Source organism: Drosophila elegans, unplaced genomic scaffold (genome assembly GCF_018152505.1).
Source record: "Drosophila elegans isolate 14027-0461.03 unplaced genomic scaffold, ASM1815250v1 contig_208, whole genome shotgun sequence".
Classification (NCBI taxonomy): Eukaryota; Metazoa; Arthropoda; class Insecta; order Diptera; family Drosophilidae; genus Drosophila; species Drosophila elegans.
In genome coordinates, this window is record NW_024545578.1 from 17825917 (window position 1) to 17846803 (window position 20887).

The following is a 20887-nucleotide window of genomic DNA, read 5'->3' on the forward strand; positions in this document are numbered from 1 at the left end:
CTGCGCTCTGCGTTGATCAGGTGTATAATTCCCCAAACGCTTCGCTTCCTCACTGATTTACCGCTTGGGTTTCGAATTAATTTTAATTACACCACCTAGTTGGCGGGACAGAGAGGCAGCTATTGTTGCTGTCTCATCAATTTGCGTCCCCAGCGGAAATGGCAGCAACAACAAAAATCCAAAGCCAAATCCAAGGAGGTGGAGTTGGAGTTGGAGTTGGGGTAACTTCAAGTGGAACTTGAATCGAAGCAAGTGAAGCATTTCGGTTTGGGTTTTCGGCACTCCGGCAATTGAGCGCGAATTTCTTGTCGACTTTTTTTGCATTTGCCATTTCCTTTGGCCTGCTTTGGTTGCACTTTATTACCCCCCGTGCCCCTGCACTGTATGCGCTGTGTTTTACTCAATATTAATGAAGTCATTAAGACGACATCTTCCTCGAGATCGGCGCGTAATGCGAGCGAATTATTAACAACGTTCTCCGCACGAAAACAAGCTCGAATCTCCAGCTCGAAGCTCCAAGCTCCGGCCTCAACTTCCAGCTCCAACTTCTTCAGCTGTAGTGGCGTGTCCGCAGTCCCGCCAACGGCATCAATAAACAACAGCAACGGCAGCGGCAAAAATTAATACACGAGAGCACAGCAAAACCAAAAGGAACACAAGCGGCTTTCATAAATTTGGATGTCGCCGTCGCAGCCAAGGGATCGCTAAAGGGGGCCAGGTTATGAGGGGGCGTGACAACAAGTCAATTCGGCTCTCTGTGAGCCCAAAATGTAGCACAGAAATCTGTTTTCGGCAAGCCAGGGAAGTGAAAAATCTTTAACAGACAAGACAGGACAAGGTAACTCAATAACGAAGATATCGATACCCTATTTAAAGATCGCACTATAAGCGAAAACATATTTTAAGCACACGATTCCAAACAAAGCTTTATTAAGCGGAAAAACTTTTAAGTTTTAATTTCGAAAAAAAATGTAGACTTTATGGACAAACAAAAAATACCAATTTAAAGTTTCCTTGAAAATTCATATAGTTACAATTATGGATAATTCACTTTTAAGGGAATTGAACTCAAAGATAAGTTTTTAAATGGTTCAACATTTACAAAGAATAACACTTTTTAAGTCCCTTTTTAAAATATTAATGAAGAATTAATACTCAATGTATACATTTACTTTGTTTAAAGAATTCAAAGAACTAATTAAAATTTCAAATTTTTTCATACAAATATAATTAACATCACATAAACTTTCTTTGGTTTTCATGTTAATATATTTTTTAATAATACTTTTAAGTAGAACACGTTAGAAAGTCTTCATCTCTCTTTATACTTTACATCGGAAAGGGTACTCCCCACATTAAATGTAAACACCAAAAAACGCCAAAGTGGAAGAAAAAAAATTAACATTGGGGTAAAAAAGAACTGCTGGAACAGCGCAAAAAATTGTTGAACGCATTAGAAGATTGATGCTGGCGGCTGTTTGCTCAGGGTTGAGACTGCGGACTTGGCCGAAAGTGATTGCAATTTTTGCTCTCTTATTTCGCCATGTTTACTTTGTGCATGAGCAGATTTCCTTTTATTTTTTTTTTCGTCGTATTTTGGGTGGCGAGTGAAAAGAAAAAGAAAACGAAAATCAGGCAGGAAGGAATGCAAATGCAAACACAAGACGTATTCAAGTTGCTGGAGATGTTGATTTTGGTGCTTCCTTTTGGCCACATTTTAGGTAGTCGTCGGGGAAGTGGGTTAATAAGATCGCCGGACCGTGGGCCGCCACGCTATTCGGCTTTTTTGAGTAGCCGCATTTAATAAATAGCTGCTTTTAGCCGGCCAAAGCGACTCATTTATTATGCATCAAAGATAAACCTAACTGAGATTAATGTCTCACTTCGGCAGGAGCGACATGGGCGATAGATAGTTGGCAGCCACTGTTTGCCCTCAGTCACCGTCACCGTCAATCGAGGCTAATCATCTCACCTGGCAAAGGGGGTAATTGAAAGGAAAATGGTGAGAATCGGGCTAAGATTAGCCAAGCCAACGTGTGCCAATTATGTCCATGGTTAATAATAAAATAAACTGAACGTTTTATTATTCAGAATCCAGATTAACCCGGCATCTGAAGCTCAGGCAAATCCAATTACCCGACGTTGTTCTCGGTTATTGTTGTTACATGCTGTGGGTACTTTAATTTTAATTTGCTGGGCAGCTGCAAAAAAGAGAAAAGCTGCCAACACGCAAAGTCGGAGCTGTTGAAATTGCGCTAACCTTGGATCTCGGAGTGGGTTCGTTTTATTCACTCTGCTAATTTGAATTAATTTTGTTGTCAACACGTAGTCATATAAGGATGTGAACAGTTAGCAGGCAATCAGAAGTGTAATTGGGAGGCCGAAGGAAGTCGGCAATGCAGGTGATATGGTGCTGATCATGGGAAAGGAACTGCCCTGATATGGGCTAAAAAAGATTTTTCGGAGATTGTGCAACCAATGAAAATTCAAGAGGGGACAAAAAAAGGAGGGAAAGTAAATGGGGCATATATATTATTAACAAAAAAGGTAAGGTGTGAGTTTAAAGAAAATGGAACAAATTGTAAGAAAAACGGACAAAAGTTCTTTGTAGGATGAGAAATTTAAAATGATCAAAGTGCTAAATGTTAGAGACTTAAAAAAAATAAGCCTTCCCAAAACTTAAACAATGGGCTTTTCATTAAAAATATTAAGAATTGTAATACAACACTTGCAGTTCTATTAGCCATCAATTATAATTATTTACTTTAAAATTTATGCATCTGAAAATTAAAGGATTTAATGCTATAAATTAAAAAAAAAAATGGTGCATTTTAAATCATCGATTTTTATCTGATTTTAATCGTATTTTCCTAACTCAATTATTGTGGGACATCAAGGCAATTCAGGTCAAAGTAAACTACAAAATCTTAATAAGATAATACCCACTATTTTAAGATGGCAAAAAACTTTCCTCATTTTTCGGTAACACTTTCTCGGCACGCCTCAATCGGATCCACATTGAGCTGTTCCCGATTCTGAGATCTAAGATATTTTGCTCAGAAGAAACCAAATCTATTAACGATTGATAGTGCGGTCGCCGATTGGAGGAGAACACCTCCCGGGTCTATTATGTAGGTTGCCTAGGAACGCCCAAAAATCTCAGCAAGCTCGTTGCGAATCGGCACCGCCGTTAAACACAGATTGCAGCTTCTATAAATCAGGCATATTTCTCAACACCTCCGTCCGTAGTCGAACACTTTCAACCCGCTCATTAAAAACCATTAAGGAAAATATTTCGCTTGGGAAAAATTATGGCGTAAATGATACCCAATCCCGCCCCCAGCCACGGCCACCCCCTTTGGGCCAGCGACAATAAACGACCTCCAAGCTTCGAGCCTGGCTCGCTATTCGGCTTAAGCGCGTTCCGTGGCTTAACTCGGTTTCTGTGTCATTTTCTTGTCTGCGACTCGGGCTTAAGCGTCAAATAAATTAAAGTCTACACCTAAACAGCCAGCAAAAAAAATAAAATAAAGCACTAAGAAAACTAAAAGGAAAAAACTTTTGCGTTGCTGTTCTTTGCAATTTTTTTCTTTTTTTTTTTTACTCTTAACTCTTTGCAACGAACATTTGCAACAATTTGTTATTGGCCATTTAAGCCGTTTGTTGTTGGCCGTTGTTGCTTTTGGCCGTTGGCGCACCAGAAATCTGTTGAGTGTTAATGACATTTTTATGTTTTAACGCTTGAAAAGCTGCGGCCGCGTCCATTTTGGTGGCCTGGCCCCCAGGGAAATGTTTGGACAGAGAGGAGGCAAACGGAAAAGTACAACTGAAATACCCGCACCTGGCAATGCTCTATTTTTGTGGATTTTTTTATATTCTTTGTTTTTGGATCAAGTGAGGACTGGTTAGCATTCGTAGCTGGTTTGAGCTATTGACTTGACTTTCTGCTCATCCACCTTTAATGGTGGACTGTTGTTGGCCAAGTTGTTCTTGGCCAATATGACAGGTGACCTGGCCAACAATAAAGTGGGCTATGCTTTTCACAAAACATTCAACAAATTAAAGGCAAAAAATAAGAATAGAATATTTTCGTGGTAAAAAACAATATGTAAAAATATATTCTTTTCAAATTTCAAAAATGAATATAACCAATTTTTCTTAAAAATAATAATCAAAGTTTTAAGTTAATAGAATTATGCTTATTATTTTCGTCAATAACCAATTTTAATATTTTTGAATAGTAATTTTATATAAATTGATTTACAAAAAAAAAGTTGGTTGTTTTTTGACCTCTTTGATTTTAAACATATTAATTTAAAGTTACGAAATGCCGATATATGTTTCTCATGTTTTTGTACACCGATACATTTCGATCTCCCTTAAAAATGGTATTCTTATTAAATAAATTGAAAATTTATAAAAAAGCCGAAAAAATCATGGCCAAATTATTCTCAAGACAATTAATAAGTTTATTTCTACCCACAACTTTTGTCAAGCAGGGAAAGTTCAAGTGGTGAAAGGTCACCAATAACAATTATGTGCATTTTTTCCTGCATACTTATCAGCACAAAAGGCGGCATCTCAATCACCATCCCGGCTTTCTCCTTTCTCCTCACCTCTCCACCCGAAAACCAAATTCAATTCCGTTCAGTTTTGGCCTCAACTTGTGTCAACATTAATTAAATTTTCTGCGCGCATTGGCAAAACTTTTTGAGCAGCTAATTGGATTTTGGTTGCTGCATCGCCAGCAACAAAACAACAACCAAAGCAGCAGCAGCAGCAGCGAAAATAAAGCAAATTCGCGTGCAGCCAGCGACTAATAACCGCCGAAGCAAAGCCGCCAAAGTCGCGCAGAAAAAATACGAAATACAGAAAAACCAGTCGCCTGCTGCAAGTTTCCTGCCTTCCTTTCCGCTCCTGGGGAAGTTTTTCAAGCGAAAAAATGTGTATAAAGAAGGAAATACTCCTATTAAATGTATTCCTTTGTTTCAGGCTTCACTGGTGCCTGAAATTTCGCCAAATGTTTTCTTTGCCGGCCATTCGGCATTTAATGATTTACGTGGCCCAAACAATTCCACGCAAGCACTGAGAGAAAAAGACTATCGATTTTTTTGTATAGTCCTGATAAATTTAGGGAAAAAAATATCATTTATTGGTCAAATTATTTTATATAATAATAATTTTATGAAGTTATAAAGATTGATTCTTAATAGTCATACGTTTAAAAACACATTTTTATAAAATATATATAAGTTTCTTTGCAATATTGGTAAATATTTTTTCTTGTGCCGTCCAAGCAGGTGGTCTCAATTCGAGGACAAAACTGTTTGACTTTGGCCGGCGGAGTGCGTTCGCGGGTGGGAAAAGTCTGGCGCGGCAATTAACAAGTGCAACGACTCCGCTGTTTCCTCATCCTCAACCTGATCCTCATCCTGCCCCGCTTCCTTGGCAACTTCCTTCCTCGCCACTTCCGCCATCCAAAACCCTGGGATACAATGGCCGAAAAAGAAATGCTCCAACTAATAACACTTAACTGAAGCCTGGGCCTAAGCCAAAAGCCAAGTCTTAATTATGGCAAACAACTTTTTGTTTTAGTTCGCAGCTAAAACGCTTCCTGTAAGACAAAAAGCTGCCAGCTACTGAACTTTGGTTGCACTCGGCTGGGCTGTGTATTTCCACTACCCACCTCCCCCTTTCATGCAGAATTTTCCAGGAAAACTGCACTGTGCATGTCGCTACATATCAACAAAAGATGCAGCAGCCAACACCAGACTGCAGCAGCCACCTCCACACACTTGCCGTTTTGGCTCGGTTTCGGTTGCTTTTCTTTTTTTTTCGGTTTCTGCATTTTTATTTTTTTGTAGACTTCAGTCAATGCACTCTCTATGACGTCGTCGTCGTCTGACTGCACAAAATGAAAAAGTTTCGCAAAAAAAATAATGAAATCCAAGGCCCAAAAGGATAAACTTGAAACATAAAAAAAACATACATTTAGTTTTAAGTGTAAGGGCTTGAAGTATATCCTTTAAGGATATTTAACATATTGTAAATTAAGTTTATCAAAAGGTACAAAATCATTAAATAATATTGTGTTTAATCAAAGTGTGTTACACTTTAACTTTTATTTTTAAGTATGGAAAAATGTAGTTGTAATTTTAAAAAATATGGAAATCTGCAAATTTTCTATTGGATAAATCAATTCAATATGTTACTAATTGAATTATCATGCTTTTAATTTATTTTAAGAAAGATTAATTTAACTTTTAATTTAACTTTGGGGTTTTTCTCTTATTGTAGGTATAAGTAATATTCTTGCAAAATTTGTATATGATTTATATGATATGTTTTAAAATTAAACGAACTTATTACTTCAATTGGTTGATACAAATAGGAACATTTCAATTTATGTTTAAGTAGGCCATAAACGAAGCAAACCTTTTAACACACTTTTAAATATTGATCTAAAATATTAAACAGATTATCAGGGTTCGAAAACCCCCCTGCGATTCATAGTTTCCAGGGTATCAAAACAGCAATCCCACAACCAACAAAACAACATAAAAAGTTTAAAAAAAAACACTCGTTGCATTTTTCTTGTTTTGTTTTTTGTTTTTTGTGCGGAAAAAGCGAAAAACAAGAATGATTATTAACGCCTGTTGGGTATGCCACAGGACGATGTCTGCAGCGGGTCCAACTGCAGCTACAGCTACAGCTCCATCTCCATCTCCAGTTGTGAGCGCTGGGTGCTGGATTCTGGATGGTGGATGGTGGGTTCTCTGCCACCCAGACTCCTCGAAACCAAAAGGCAGGCTACTGTGCAAATAGAGCCGTGCGGCTGTGTTGCTTTTTCGGTGCATTCGCCTGCAGCGGCCATTGGATGCAAAATGCAGCCGGGCAAAAGCAACAGCAGCCACGGCAACAACATGTCACAGAGAAGTTGGGGACCCACGACAGCTCCCCGATTCCCTCACTCATTAGGCGCTGGCTGCACTTGTGTCTGCACCGTATCCTGCCAAAGTTGGGCCTTGGGATTCGGAGGGCCTGCATCCTGGGGACTCCATCCTCCATCCTCCAACTCCAATACCTTAGCCGTCTCAGGCAGTTGCAAATTACGCTCTCAGACTCAATTGTCTTGAGCCTCGGAGACTTGGAGTAGAACGGGGACCCGAAACGACAACAATGCCTGCATTTAAACGCAATCTTCGCAATGGCTAGACAGACAGGCTCAAACCCAGACACATTCCCTTGGGGCGATACGAAACAAAATATGGGAAAAAAAAAGAATCATAGGGGCGTAGGGCAGATGGGGGCATGGCTAGGTGGCAAAAGCGTTGCGTCATCGTCGCGTCTAGCACTTGAGATTTTTGTATATGTTCATTAGAATGTTCCTCATGACGAGGATGACGCTTGAACGCCGTGAAGTAGGCAACACTTTTGGCATGCATTTCTTTGATGCAAGTGCAAATGCTGTTTTAGGGTACAGTTGTGCGTATAAAATTTTGTGGAAACGTTTACGCACGGGAAATTGTGTGTGAGTTGCTAAGAATGTCTGGGGATTTTTACAAAATCTATCTATGTACACAATCTCCCGTAAGACGCAAAAATGTATCAAAGCCAATCATAGTTTTATATCACATTATATTGATCTCATTAATTATTGCTATATTTGTCTTAGAAAATTATATATTTCCTTGGCTTAAAAATTTAATTACCAATGGGTAATGTGCAAAGTTGACTATATTAATGATTTTATGAAACCTGTCATAAATTAAGTAAGCAGACTCCAACATAAATGCAATTCCATTTAATGCAATAAATAATAAATTAATGTGTTGTATTTTTTTCCTATTTCAGAACCTGTCCATGGATTTATGAGGTACGTAAAACCCTCACCACCGCATTTAGCATTTAAATCTGTTCATGGGCACAAAAGCCGCTTACGATTATTTGCTCATGTGGCAAGCCCAGCCGAAAACAACCTGCATACAAAATTTTCAAAAAGTAGAAAAAATCCAAAGCAAATAAAATTATAAACGAATCTATTATGACAAGTGCGTGGGCCGTACAAAGTATTTTTTCCGTTCGCATTTATTTTTTTTTTTCTATAAATTTTTCTGCCAACAAAGGCCCCAGTATACGGGGGCTGCTGGCTGTCCAAATGATGTTGAAGTGTGTTTAAAGCTGAGGGAGACGGAGACCCATCATCGTGTCAAACGGCAGCCGTTGTAGCGGCAGACAAGAAAACCTAACGATCAAATTAATAACGCCAACAAAAGAGACCCGATACCTGTGCCTCTGCCACGCCCAGACCAAAGAAAAGAGGTTGTTCGAGAAACAACAATAAGCACAGCAACAGCGACAGCTGTGATTGACAACTATGTTGAAATATCAAATTATAATTTCATAAATAGATGGGAATTAAAAGAAGCTAAGAGGCTTTAAAATCGGGTAATTGCCTGATCTATTAGGGCTGGGTGTGGATGTGGATGTGGATGTGTATCCGTATAGAGATCTTTTGGACCAGATTGAAGGTCAATGACAACACGTACAAACATAATTGATTATTAAACTGACAACGGTCCCTAAACAGTATTTAAAGGGTGCGGACCAAAAAGCATGGAAATTCATTAACCAAGATTGAGAAAACATGTTTTAATTTCATGCCTCGGATATCGGGCATTAAAAGCGAAAGAATTTTAATTGCCACTTGGCCTGGCCGGTGGCAGCCTTGAAATCGGCCGACTCGTGAACTAGAAAATAAAAACAGCAACTGCAATTGGCTTTGGCATTCACATGCTTCGTTATGGCCATATGAAAGTGCCACATAATTCTGTATCTCTCCCAAAGGCCCCGGGCCAAAACAATTTTCACACCGCACAACCTGCATTGGTAATACATATATTTCTATATCCATCTGTGTGTTAGCTCTTCACCATTTTGGGGGCAGCGAAAATGAAAAACCAATCATTGCCTGTCTGCAATATCCATTGCGGTTAATGTTGTTTTCTGGTGTTGGTTGTGTGGTGTTTGGTGTTTTGTGTTTGGTGTTCGGGGCGTAGTTCTAGTTTAAGAGCTTAGCAGCCGTATGTGGGCTGTCTTTTTTTGTTGGCAGTGATTCCAATAAGATTTCCCTCCAAACTTGAAATGAAAGTGGACAAGATTTTCGGCCAAAGTCTACATGGTTTTTGGCCGATATTGATGACTCTCAAATTTTGGGGTTAGTGAAAACATTCTGTTTGACTGATTTTTACCCAAGGATTTCTGCGGGTGATCATCAAATTCTAAAAATGGAAACTGATAAAGTAAAAAAAAACCCAAAAATTAATGCAAATATATAATTTCCTAACAATTTTTTCGTTAGTTATTGATTTTAATGAAACCAAACACGTAAAATTAGAAAAGGGTAATGAAAAAATATATAAAATAATCATAAGTTATTATTTGTCGGTTCTAAAAAGGGGAACCTCTTGGTGATGATACTTTTAATGTTTTTTAAAAAGCATAAATAATGACTCTCTTTGAGCAAAAGCAATATATATTTTTATTGCACAATAAATATAAATTTAAATGGGAGCAAAGCATTTTAATGCTTTGGAATCTTCGACTTTTACAGACCTCTCCATGTAGTGCTTAGAGGAAATTAATACTAGATTAGTTTTCCCTAACAGCTCCGGAAGCGGTTTCATTTAAGATTTGTACCATATTTTTTCCCCCATAAATCAGGAAGTGTATAAAATATAACTCATGACAGACCCTCTCCACTAAACGGCCGCTCCCACAGGCCCACCGAGCACATAGTACATGTGATGCGGCACCTAGTAAGCATCTGGTCATCGGCATCGCCATCGTCATCTAGGGTAGCCAACCTCTTGGGCTTATAATTATTGTGAAGCAACCCGGTTTGCAAGCTGTGCAGAATTTTTAGTTTACGAGCACATAAATGTAATTGGATGCGCAAAAAATATTACAGTATCCAGAGAGGAGAGTGTTTATAAATTTGCACACTCGCACACTCGCACATACACTCCATACTTGGTGTCTAGCCTGCAATTTGCAGGCTGCAGCCAGCTGCAGTTCCAGGAGGCTCTTGCGCATGGGCAAAAGCCGAAACGTGTCATCATCGATTATATGGCCGGGAAAATGAGATTGGAAGTTGGTAGGGTTAGTGGGGAGGTGGCTTCAATCGGGAGCTGGGCAAACAAGTGGCTGTTGCTATCGCTTTGTGTTATCGCTGACGTTGGCAGTCCCCTGGGCGCGTAACTCAAAGCGACAACACTTGACACTAATTAATACATACGCACCGAGCTGGGAGCGGGCGCACCGAGCACCAGCAGCCACCCATTTATACCAACTACCATTTTCCATTTCCCGGCTGCCACCCACTCGGCTTGTCGACGCTTTCGTCGCATTTCAATCAAGACCACGTCAGTCATTCAGTCAGTCAGTCAGTCATTCAGTCAGTTGAGATTCCGGCTTGATAAAGTTGTTTGAAAGTGTTGCAGGTTGCGCACACAGAGACACGCATAGTTGACTGCCTAACTGGCACATTGACTGCAGCAGCAGCAGCAACAGCAGCAGCAGCAGCAACAGCAACAGCAGCAGCAACACTTGCAACAGCAACATTCAGGAGGAGGAAGCAGCCGGCTAGAAGAGTCTGCCCCATTGTACTGGGCGATGGTTATCAGCTTGTCGACGTCGCGGTCTCCTAGCTCACGCAGCCCCACCCCCTCAGCACCACCTCCCACCGGTTACGCCCCCTTTCGACCCACCGCCCAGCCAGGCGCTACTTAATAATGTTTACCGTTGCACTTCCTACGCCGATTAAGGTTAGCGCACTTTAAGCCAGCGCTTCAGAGGCGACAGCGTGGCCAAAGTTCAATTAACACTTGCATGCTTAAGGGGAAATTCAAGAGATCATCCTCTATCATATTTAGGTTAATGTTAAAGATACATGAAATATTAATTAAATATTAATCATGTCTGATGAGTAGCTAACATAGCAACGGATAGAAAATAACACAATATTTTTAAAATAAATTTTTGTTCATAGTTAAATACTAAAGGAAACATGGCTAGGTCTAAGAGGGTAAGCTTCATCAAAAATTATTAAATTTAAAACAAAATATTTAAAATACTTTCCCTTATACACTCCTTAAGCCAAACCCTAAACAATTGAGACAATGGTCCACAACCTTAAGCAAACTTGAGCCAGCACCATAAATAGTTAAAAAAAAAAACATTTTAAATATTAAGTAATTTGAACAACATTTCCATTCAGGTTCGCGCTGATTTGACTTTAATTTGAAATTTTACACACCAATAAGCCACATTTAACTGTCAAATTTCCAAAGCAAAATATGCAAATTAAATGCGGTAATTCTGGCATTTCCTCTGTTATTATAGCCAACGTGCCGCTTTTTATTGACCAATTAAAAATGCTTGTGATTTCGGACTGGCTGGTTGAGTGGAGTGGCGGAGTGAGGCGGGAAATGATTCATCTAAGTCGAGAGCTGTCTCTCAAGTCATCAAGGAAGGCATATCAACCTTTTTGGGCCTCTGGCATTTTATTTGTGTATGCTTTTCTGACAATGCCACAGACAATGATCGATGAAGTTGCGCCTTGGACTTTAACTTTATGGCCGAAATCGAAATCAAAATCGAAGTCAGGCAGCGAATGAAAACGAAAATAAATTTTCAATTGATAACAAAGGAAAATCGACACAAACTGGCATTAATTTTCGGCTCTTTAGAGCCAACTTTGACACCCAATGCTGAATAAATGCTTAATTAACACTCAATGGCGCGCCTAAAGCGAATTTTGGTAGGAGTAAGGGGGGATGGGGGTTGAGGTGGCAGGGGCGTGTTTCCAGCTAAATTGCGGCAATTGAAGGCGCAACGAATGCAACTCAAAAGTCCAAAAGCTAAAATTAAAGGTTTTTTTTTGGACAAAAAGTAAACAACGCCAAATTGACATTTCGCCTCTCGACAGGCAGCCAAGAATTGTTTTTTTTTTTTTTGTGTTAAAGCCATTTCGTATGGCTGTTGGAAACTGCAGCCAGAAGAAGGCAAGCCCAGCAGGTCGCCACAGAAATTCGCGAATAGAAAATGACAGTTGCAGTTATTCGGTACGCCAATCGTTGAAATCAACAAAAGCCGTAGTCGAGTCACTAAAAATGACTGACTCTGACTTGACTGACTTTGTTTGGCCAATTGCCAATTGAACGGATTGAGCGGATTGAACGGGCGGAAAGTGAAAAGCGGCACCTGAGGGCAAAAGGAGCTGCGGCATTGCATCATGCCCCGCGGCCTTTCAGCGTAGTCGTGAGTATCTGTGTGGGTGCACGAGCAATCGAAGATCGGATCGCGTTGAAATCTACTCGCATGTAACGTTTAAATTTGTTGGAAAGTCCAACGATACGAACTGAGCTGTGGCTTTTCATGCCTACATTTCGATTTTTTCTACACAGAAAATAAATAAAAATATTAATTCTCCTCAAGTTTCTTATAATTATAGAACATTGCTTTTCACTTTGGTTCATTTCCCAAAAATCTTGTAAAATTCTTTAAACATAGTATCTTTTGATTTTTTTCCCAATTTAATAGTTGTTTAAAGTTCATTAACCAAACTCATCAAGCTAAACATGAAATAATATCACATTTTATTTTCGGTGTACTTTTTTTTCTCTCTCTCAGAGAGTAAACAAGAGTTGCACGATTTTCTTGTAATTTTCCGGCAATTTCCAAGTACGAAGAAACCTCGCCAAGTGCCGGGCCATATAAATCCTCAATGTTTGTTTAATTTCGTGTATTTTTTTCCAACCTCCCTCTGTTTGTTTTTCATTTTGTTTTAATTTGTCCCAAAAAAATAAACTTGCCAGAATGTAATGGCAACAACAACAGCGAAATTTGGCTAATTGTGTGGCGATCATTGCTCATTACGGCTCATTATTTGTTGTGGCTTGTACTTTCGGCTACAGGTTCTTGTTCCCAATTTTTTTTCCGAGGGAGGGAAACCCATTTTATTGTCAATGATCTTGTAGCCAGATTAGCATAGATATTGTTTCCCATTCGCGATTAGATGGCCGGGCACGATTTTGTCGGGACAATTGGAATGTATGTAATGCGCTTGTTCCTAACGTGGAACTTAACAACTTTGCAACATTGTTACCGGCAGTAAAAGTTTTCCCTCCGATTCGAACAGGAAGCGTCGTTGGCATGGAATCTCCCAAAAACCAGCAGAGATAACTATGAATTCCGTATCCAAACAGCTTATAAAAGATTTACATATTTTTTCGATACATAGTATAGAAATGCTTCTTAGGGTGTGTTTATGGCCTTAATGGATGCCCAGAAAACCTTTAAATATATATATATTTATTTACAGATTAAATACCAAGTTACAAGCTTTGGCTCTTTTGATTTAGCCCACGTTTTTGTAAATATATTTATTGACTCCTTTTTAAATTTAAAAATTAAAATAGATCGATAGATTTGAACCTATTTCTAACATATTTTGATGTTAAACAGCCAGCTCATTATGTGATACATACATCATAAAACCCGACCTTAAATCATCTGCCATTCAATTCATGAGACAAGATTCCAAACTTGGCATGATTTCATTGGCAATCAACAGGGCTCATAAAGACCATCACTAAATGGGGGCATAAAAGCCTGGCCAATAAAAAGCCAAGCTATCTTCTTTGTTTCGCTGGCAATTTCGTAACTTTTTCTAAAAGATTATAAGTATAAATCCGTAGAAACTTGATTTGGCATAGGCAAAAGCGAAACTGTGTGTGCGATTCGGATCTGGCACATTCATCCGTCATAAACATTTCAGCGTATTTTCAACGCAATTTCTTTCGCGTGATTGGAAGATGCTATAAAATTTTTAGCTGGGCTCCAACGAGCATTCGGTTTTGTGTTTTATGGGTCTGAGTGAGCGTTTCAAATGCCCGGCCATTGTTTCAAATGGCAGTAAGTAAATAAAATTAAGCAGCCTGACTTAGTGTTTGAAAATTGTGTTGATTTTGCATATGAGCAGAGTGGGCAAAAACCGACCGTTTTTTTACGACTTTCGCTTTTAATGGCCAGCGGGCCCGGGCCTGGTCCCGGAAAGTTGGTCTGCTGTAGGTCGCGTCGCCAAGGCTCAGGTTCAGGTCTCAATCGGCGGACCCACTTATTATTATGAAATATTCGATACCCCGGCCAGTGCAAGACGATGCCGCCTGGACTTCAAATCATTGGAAAATCTATGGGGCACGCGGCACGGACCAACTGAATAAAATCAGTGCACAATGAAAGCGAGAAGAAAGAAGTGCACTGGAGAATGTTTAGATGATTGTTTTATTTAAGAGAAATATATTCCAAAGCTAAACATTTAAAATGTATAAATATCACAAAAAGTATTTTCGTTCTTAGAAATAATATAATTTTCATAAATTGAATATAGGTAAATTTAATAAAAATAAAATATATAAAAACAGATTTCTAACTAACCAACCAACGATAGTACAGAATTTTAAAATATATTACACATTCATTTTTTTGTAAATCAATAAATCCTATTTGACTAATTGAAGTATTACTGTAGTCAATTTAATATAAGAAACTTATAACGATATAAGTATGAAATAAATATGCTTTATAGGATATTACAAGTTTTTTATAATGTACATTTTTGTTCGTGATATAACACAATTTGTTGCAGTGTTAGAGGAGGGGTCAGGGATTGAGAGATTGAGGCAATGCAAAGCGATACAAATCGAAGCGGGACGATCATCGACTGCCTCACTGCACTCGCCCGATCAAGTTGCACTTTCTGGCTGCCGATGTTGCTGCCGTGGCTGTTGATGTTGCTGTTGCTGTTGATGTTGCTGTTGCTGCAGCATTGCGAATTGCAGGCAGGTCCTCTCCTCATGCAATCGTGTGGAGTTTGGAGTGTGCTGCCAGCGGCACAAAATGCTCGACATAAAGGGCAAGAGTTCAGGAAATTGTGACTGTGGCAAAATATTTTCGCTATTCCTCACAGTTTTCCTTTTTTTCCGCTTTTGCCCGGGTGAAACTGTAGCCGATGCTGGAGCTTCAGATGCAGATGAAGCCGGCTTTTGCCTCACATCGCCCAAGGAGGCTGCAGTCGAGAGTGAGATGAACATTTTATTATTTTTTTTTTCTAACTTATCTTTCTACATGCCATGGCTTTTGGGTATGCTTGAAAGTTGGCGGAAAATTGAAAGTAATTGTCACCTTTTGAGTATTTCCATTTCGTTTTTCTTTTGTCGGTCGGTAGTGGCGTGGAAAGTGTGCCTTTTGTGATGAAAGAGAATGAGTTTCGTTTGGGGTGAAGGTGAGCTTGAAAAATGGATGAAAGTGTGGCAAATGTACAAAAATAACTTTATGGATAGGAAACGCTACTGACTGATATACATCGTTGAATTAAAGTTAGGAACTAGAAATGGTTTAATATTAAATTTTGAGTTAATATAAGAGAATTAAAATCCAGTAAACGGGTAAGACAAAAATAATGCATATCAAGACCCACCTCTTCCATGCTCCATGTTCAGCTAATTTATAAGATACATCTTCCATTTAATGACTTCATTTCCAACTCGTCCGACTTAGACACTCCATTTCATCTTGTAGATGCATCTCTAATCAGCAATTGTTGTTAAGAATCTCCGTACATGACACAACCAATTAATTTCCAGATGCCTTATGCAAGCCCACTGAGCTGATGTGTGCATGTAGGAAATCAACTCAACTGTGATTCCAGTTTTTATTTATTTTCCTTCATTTTTTTTTTTTTTTGCACAATCTGCCGCTCTAATAGAGACTTGAAAGTCGTAGGCACCCCCGCAAGGAAACACTCGACACAGTCACTCAGTTAGTCAGTCTCTCAGTCATTCAGTCAGTCATTCACTCAGTGAGTCAGTCAGTCAGTCAAGCAGCAGGCGGGGAAATGGATTTACCACGCGGAAAGTTGCAAGTTAACATGGCTGCACATTTTGCCAACGGGATGCATGGAACTTGCAACAGCAACATGAGCAACATTGGCAGCAGCAGCAGCAGCAACATCGCCGTCGTGCATGCAACACTTACCAGCAAACAAAATTAAAGGCAAATCGCAACCAATCACAAAGATTACCCCCACACACAGGTACAAACAACAAAATGGCTAAAACCACACAGAAAAAAGAAGAAACACACAAACGTGGCCCCAAAGGCGCCGTTGCATTGGTATTTTAAACACTGCCAAGGCGCATAATCAAAACGCTTAAATTATAATAACTTTATTAAGTCTCGACTCGAGCAGCGATCCACCCGCGCCCTTTTTGCCTAGATCCAAAAAGGAAAAAAAAAACAGGTGTATTGCAGAAAGAAAGCCAGAAACAAAGCAACAACAACAAACAAATGGCAAACAGAAAAAACAAAAACAAAAAAAAAGCAAAACAAAAAAAACAAAAACAGGAAAAAACGATTGTCTGCTGGGCGCTTTTATTATTTCTTTCGAGTGGATTTTACTTTGTACACACTCGAAGCATTGTTGGTAGAGGTTGCTGCCTGCTGTTTATGATTGTTTTTTCATTTTCTCAAGTGATGAGTAGGATATCTGTCTGCTGGTGTAGCCACAGAATCGAGCAACAAGCTATTTGCGACTCACGACTTTTCATGCAATTTTGAATTTAAAATTCTTCACACACTCTTTTCATTATGTGGCTTCAATCCAGCTCCTCCAGATAGATCCCCCATACCATTCCGATCCCCCCTTGAAAATCCCCTTCTAGGGTAAAATCAACGGCCCGCCATCGAAGTCGAAGGCAGCGCAAAATAAGATGCTACTCTTGTGGCCATCTTTGAAGTGGTTGTTGTAATGGGTGTAAGTCCGCAAGAGTGTGTGTGTGTGTGTGTGTGTTTGTGTTGAATGTGTGTGCGAGAGTGTGGAACCACCGGAGGAAGACGCCTCACAATCACGCGCCATTCAAGTTTGGATTGTCGCTCCAGAAACAATCACAGTGGTTATAACGATATGGCTAAGAAATCAGTTAAGGAAGAAGTTACAAAATTTAAGAAAATATTTGTAATAAAACACTTTAAAATTTTTATTTTGTATATTTTTGCAACATTGATTTAAGCTTCAAGAAATATCAGTCTTTATATTTATATTAAATTTGCACAAAGGTGAGTTGTTAGTTTACACATGATTAAATCCTCCAAATTTAATTACTATTTTAAAATCAATATTTTCCTTTTCTTGACTTCACGTATATACATATTTTTTCTGGAGAAGCAAGAAACATTTTAACAACAAATAACATTTTTAGTAAAACTATAAACTATTGTTAGTTGCTTTTTAATAATAAAAAATAATTTGTATAATAAATATAATATAAATATTTCCCACGCCGAAACCACTGTTCACTGTTCTTGAAGCATTTGGAGCATTTGCGATGACGATGACTGGCCGCTTGGCCGGCTCTGTGGATCTGGCTTTGGTCCCAAGTCTGACTCTCGGCTCAGCTGCTGATGATGACTTGGAGCTGGTCTCCGATTCGAGGGAATGAACGGATCGCCGCCACTTGGTGGTCCAATTCAACGAATTGACTATAATCAGTCTAGTGCCAAGTACGTTTCAAGTGTCTACTCATGCACTTCTGTGTAGCATGTGCTGGGCAACGGCAACGCCAAGAGCCAAGAGTCCATAGCCCAGAGGGCCAAGAGCTGAGAGCCAAGAGGTGCAGCCGCCGATGCCGGCCGGCGGTGCTAAGTTGGCTTAGCTAAGTTGGCTGGTGGGTCGGTGAGTTCCAAGTGGTTTGCTCTCATATGCAAATGGGGACTCCCGCTCCCGATCCGAGTCCGAATCCCGCCACTCGACGCAGCTCTCACGAGTGCCGCGGCGCACAAAATTAATTTATTACAATGCAACAAATTACAACACTCATTAATATTTTAGCCAAGTTTTGTGGGTGCACGGAGAAAAATAATCTGTTTATAGTAGCAGTTTATATATAAATAAATTTACTAAGTTCATTATTACATGTTCTTGTTGAACCATCTGTAAAGTAAAAATCTTATAGATTACGATTTCACTTTAAATCTTTTGATATCATACACCATTCAGATTATTATCATTCTACCTAAGCCCTAACAAACACATAAACAATTTTGTTAATATCCAATTTGTATTTGCGAAATTGTAAAATACATTGCCTAATTTTTCCTGAGTGCATGTTGCATAGTTGGTCAAGAGTTGTAACATGTGACTGGCCTGGAATTTTATTCGCCGACAGGTCCAAGGAAGCTTGTAACCGCATGTTGACTGGTTCAGTAAAAATAGCCGCATGGGAAGGAGAGGGGGAAAAGGGCGTGGTCCGGCGTCTGGGACTGCGACTCTCATACCTAATAAATCTGTAATTTGTAATTAATGTGAAAAATTGCCGCCCGAGACGGGGAACAAGCCTAAATTGTTATTATATGGCCGAAGTCCAAGTTCCAGTCTCAGGCGAGTGTGGGTCAGAGTCATAACTCTTCCACAAGTTCGCCAGTGTCTGTTTCATAAATATAAATTAAGCCACTTGACTAACGCGCAACGCGTGTTCGAGTCTGTGCCAGAAAAAGTGAAAACTTGGTCAACCGATTTACTTTGCCAAAAAAAAAAAAATAAACAAAACCAGACATACACGAAAGCCTGAAAAAAAATTTTTATTGCACTTACCGTCGCAGGTCGCTTAGATGATGGCCCCGAGATGATGGCACATGGCTCCATTGTCTGCTGAAAGCAACTCATGCGGTGTGATTAATATGGAAGGTGGCCAAAAAAATCGTAGAAGCGGCTGGACAGCAAGATAAAAATAAATTTGAAAAATAGTTATTTATAAACAATGAGACAAGTCAATCAGGGAAGTAAATAACAAAGAAATTAAGCTTTCCTTCAATCGGGGCAAGATATTGCCTTTAATCAAAATAATAATGTAGAACTTTGTTTTTTCTCGTAAATAAAAAAGAACAGGCCAACGGAAAGAGTTAGCTGGCATTTTGCTAATTTAGACTTATCGTACTAAAATACTTATCTTACTTAATTTAAATTTATAAAAGCGAGAATTAAAAATAATTTTCTTGAATTAAAAATAACAATAACCAGAGCTCACGGTTCATAGGTTTTCTATTATGCTTAGAAAAGCACAGTTTATCAAAGTCAATTGATCAACGAAATTTTGTTGGGTTTTGCAAACAAACAAAAATCATTTGAAGATACGAGTATAAGAATATATGCAGTGTAAGAACTAAAAAAAAAGTATATATGTTGTTTTTAAGTGAAGATCTTCGGCATAAGATACCAAAACTCCAGGGACTCCTAACAAAAGTAAACATTTTGTATTTCCAAAGACTTCCTTCTTCTTTTTAGTTTCGTTTTAGGAGTTCTTGAAAAGAGTTTGCTTTGATGTTTCTAATTTTAGAGCTATACTCTGCCAGGCAAAAACCAGCATCTGGAACATAATTCAGCCATTAAGTAAAAGACAATCAAATTGCTTTAAGGTCGCCTGACAGCGAATCGGGCGTAAAATGTCTGCATGATTGATAATATTCGAAAGTAGCAAACAAGGCGACCGCAACGGGAACTCTGAAAATACGAGTATTTGGCCATATTTGCGATATAACCCCCGATGCCCCCGCCGATTCGATGCGGATCGAGCAGCGGGGGCAGTTCAATTGCTACCCGGTCAGTCACCGAATGAAAACAATTTTTATATTTTTTTTGTATTGGTTTTTGTTTTGGTTTTGGCCAAAAGGTAACGCAGCTGAGCGAGTGAGTGATTCAATGGAGCAAAACGTGAGCTAAAGACGTGATCCAACAACAACAATTGCGGCAACAACCAAAAGCGTTTATACGCCTGATGAGCGAAACTGTGGGGCGGCCGAAATGCTCGAATCGGTCGGCCTTTTGAAACGATATAAAAATTTTTGTTATTCACTTGTGATATTTTATTTTTCCCAACAAATCAATCACAATGATTATGATAAATGATTTCGGCATTTTTTATTTATTCACTATTTTCTTTCAAAGTTTCATTGTCTGAATGTTATATATATCTCTCAAAGTTTTTCGACTTTTTTTTTTGCATTATTAAGCCGGATAATGGGCGATCAGTGAGCTGAGCTTGTAATTGCTGGCTTATAAATCACAGTGAAAAGATATAATTTCGGGATCCGATGATCTGTTGGCCGTTGGCTGACTCTTTGATTAGCACATTTGTCTGGAGTTTCACTTTTAACGTACACACCGCTGACCCATTGAACTACAAATACTTGTGGATTTTTTTTCCTACCAACTCACCTTTAATGCTGATTTATTTCTAGCATTTTTTTTATCAGCAATTTTTAATCTTGTTAGGAAACTTCATTAGTGTCAACCGACAGTTTTCTTGGGCTGATTAATGTGTGTCAGACGGGAGGGAAACTTTTCGGTAGCCTGGGTGGAAAAACCTGTCCGCCACCCATGGAAACTCTGCCACAATGGCCACGCCCCTTTTGTGTTAGTCAACGGCATTAAGTCTTTAGTTTGGAATTATTAATTGGGGTGGACGTTGGGGGTGTGCATAGTAATGAGGTGGGTTTGTGTAAATAAAATAATAAGGATAACCATGCACAACCCATGGGCATTCCATAGTTGCAGGAAAAATCAACTTTCGAATTACAGTAGGCAATCGAAAGATTTGCTAATAAATTGTCTTACTAAAAAAATTATAGCCAAAACTTTAAGCTAACAAAAATTGTAAAATTTACAGTGTTTTTTAGTTATCTATTTCTGTTTGTTATTTCACAATATTAATTTTTTTTTTGATTTATTACAAATATTTTATATGTTTTAAATTTTGTTATTGAAACTAAT

At 38.9% G+C, this 20887-nt stretch overlaps 1 protein-coding gene across 1 annotated transcript in view; it reads left to right on the forward strand.

The window, feature by feature from the left end:
• Nucleotides 1–20887, forward strand: part of LOC108142439 — a 66157-nt gene that overhangs the window by 17161 nt on the left and 28109 nt on the right. The window contains exon 2 of the mRNA XM_017266303.2: nucleotides 7855–7876. The gene's annotated coding sequence lies outside the window, so the exon portion shown is untranslated. The remainder of the gene's footprint in view (nucleotides 1–7854; nucleotides 7877–20887) is intronic.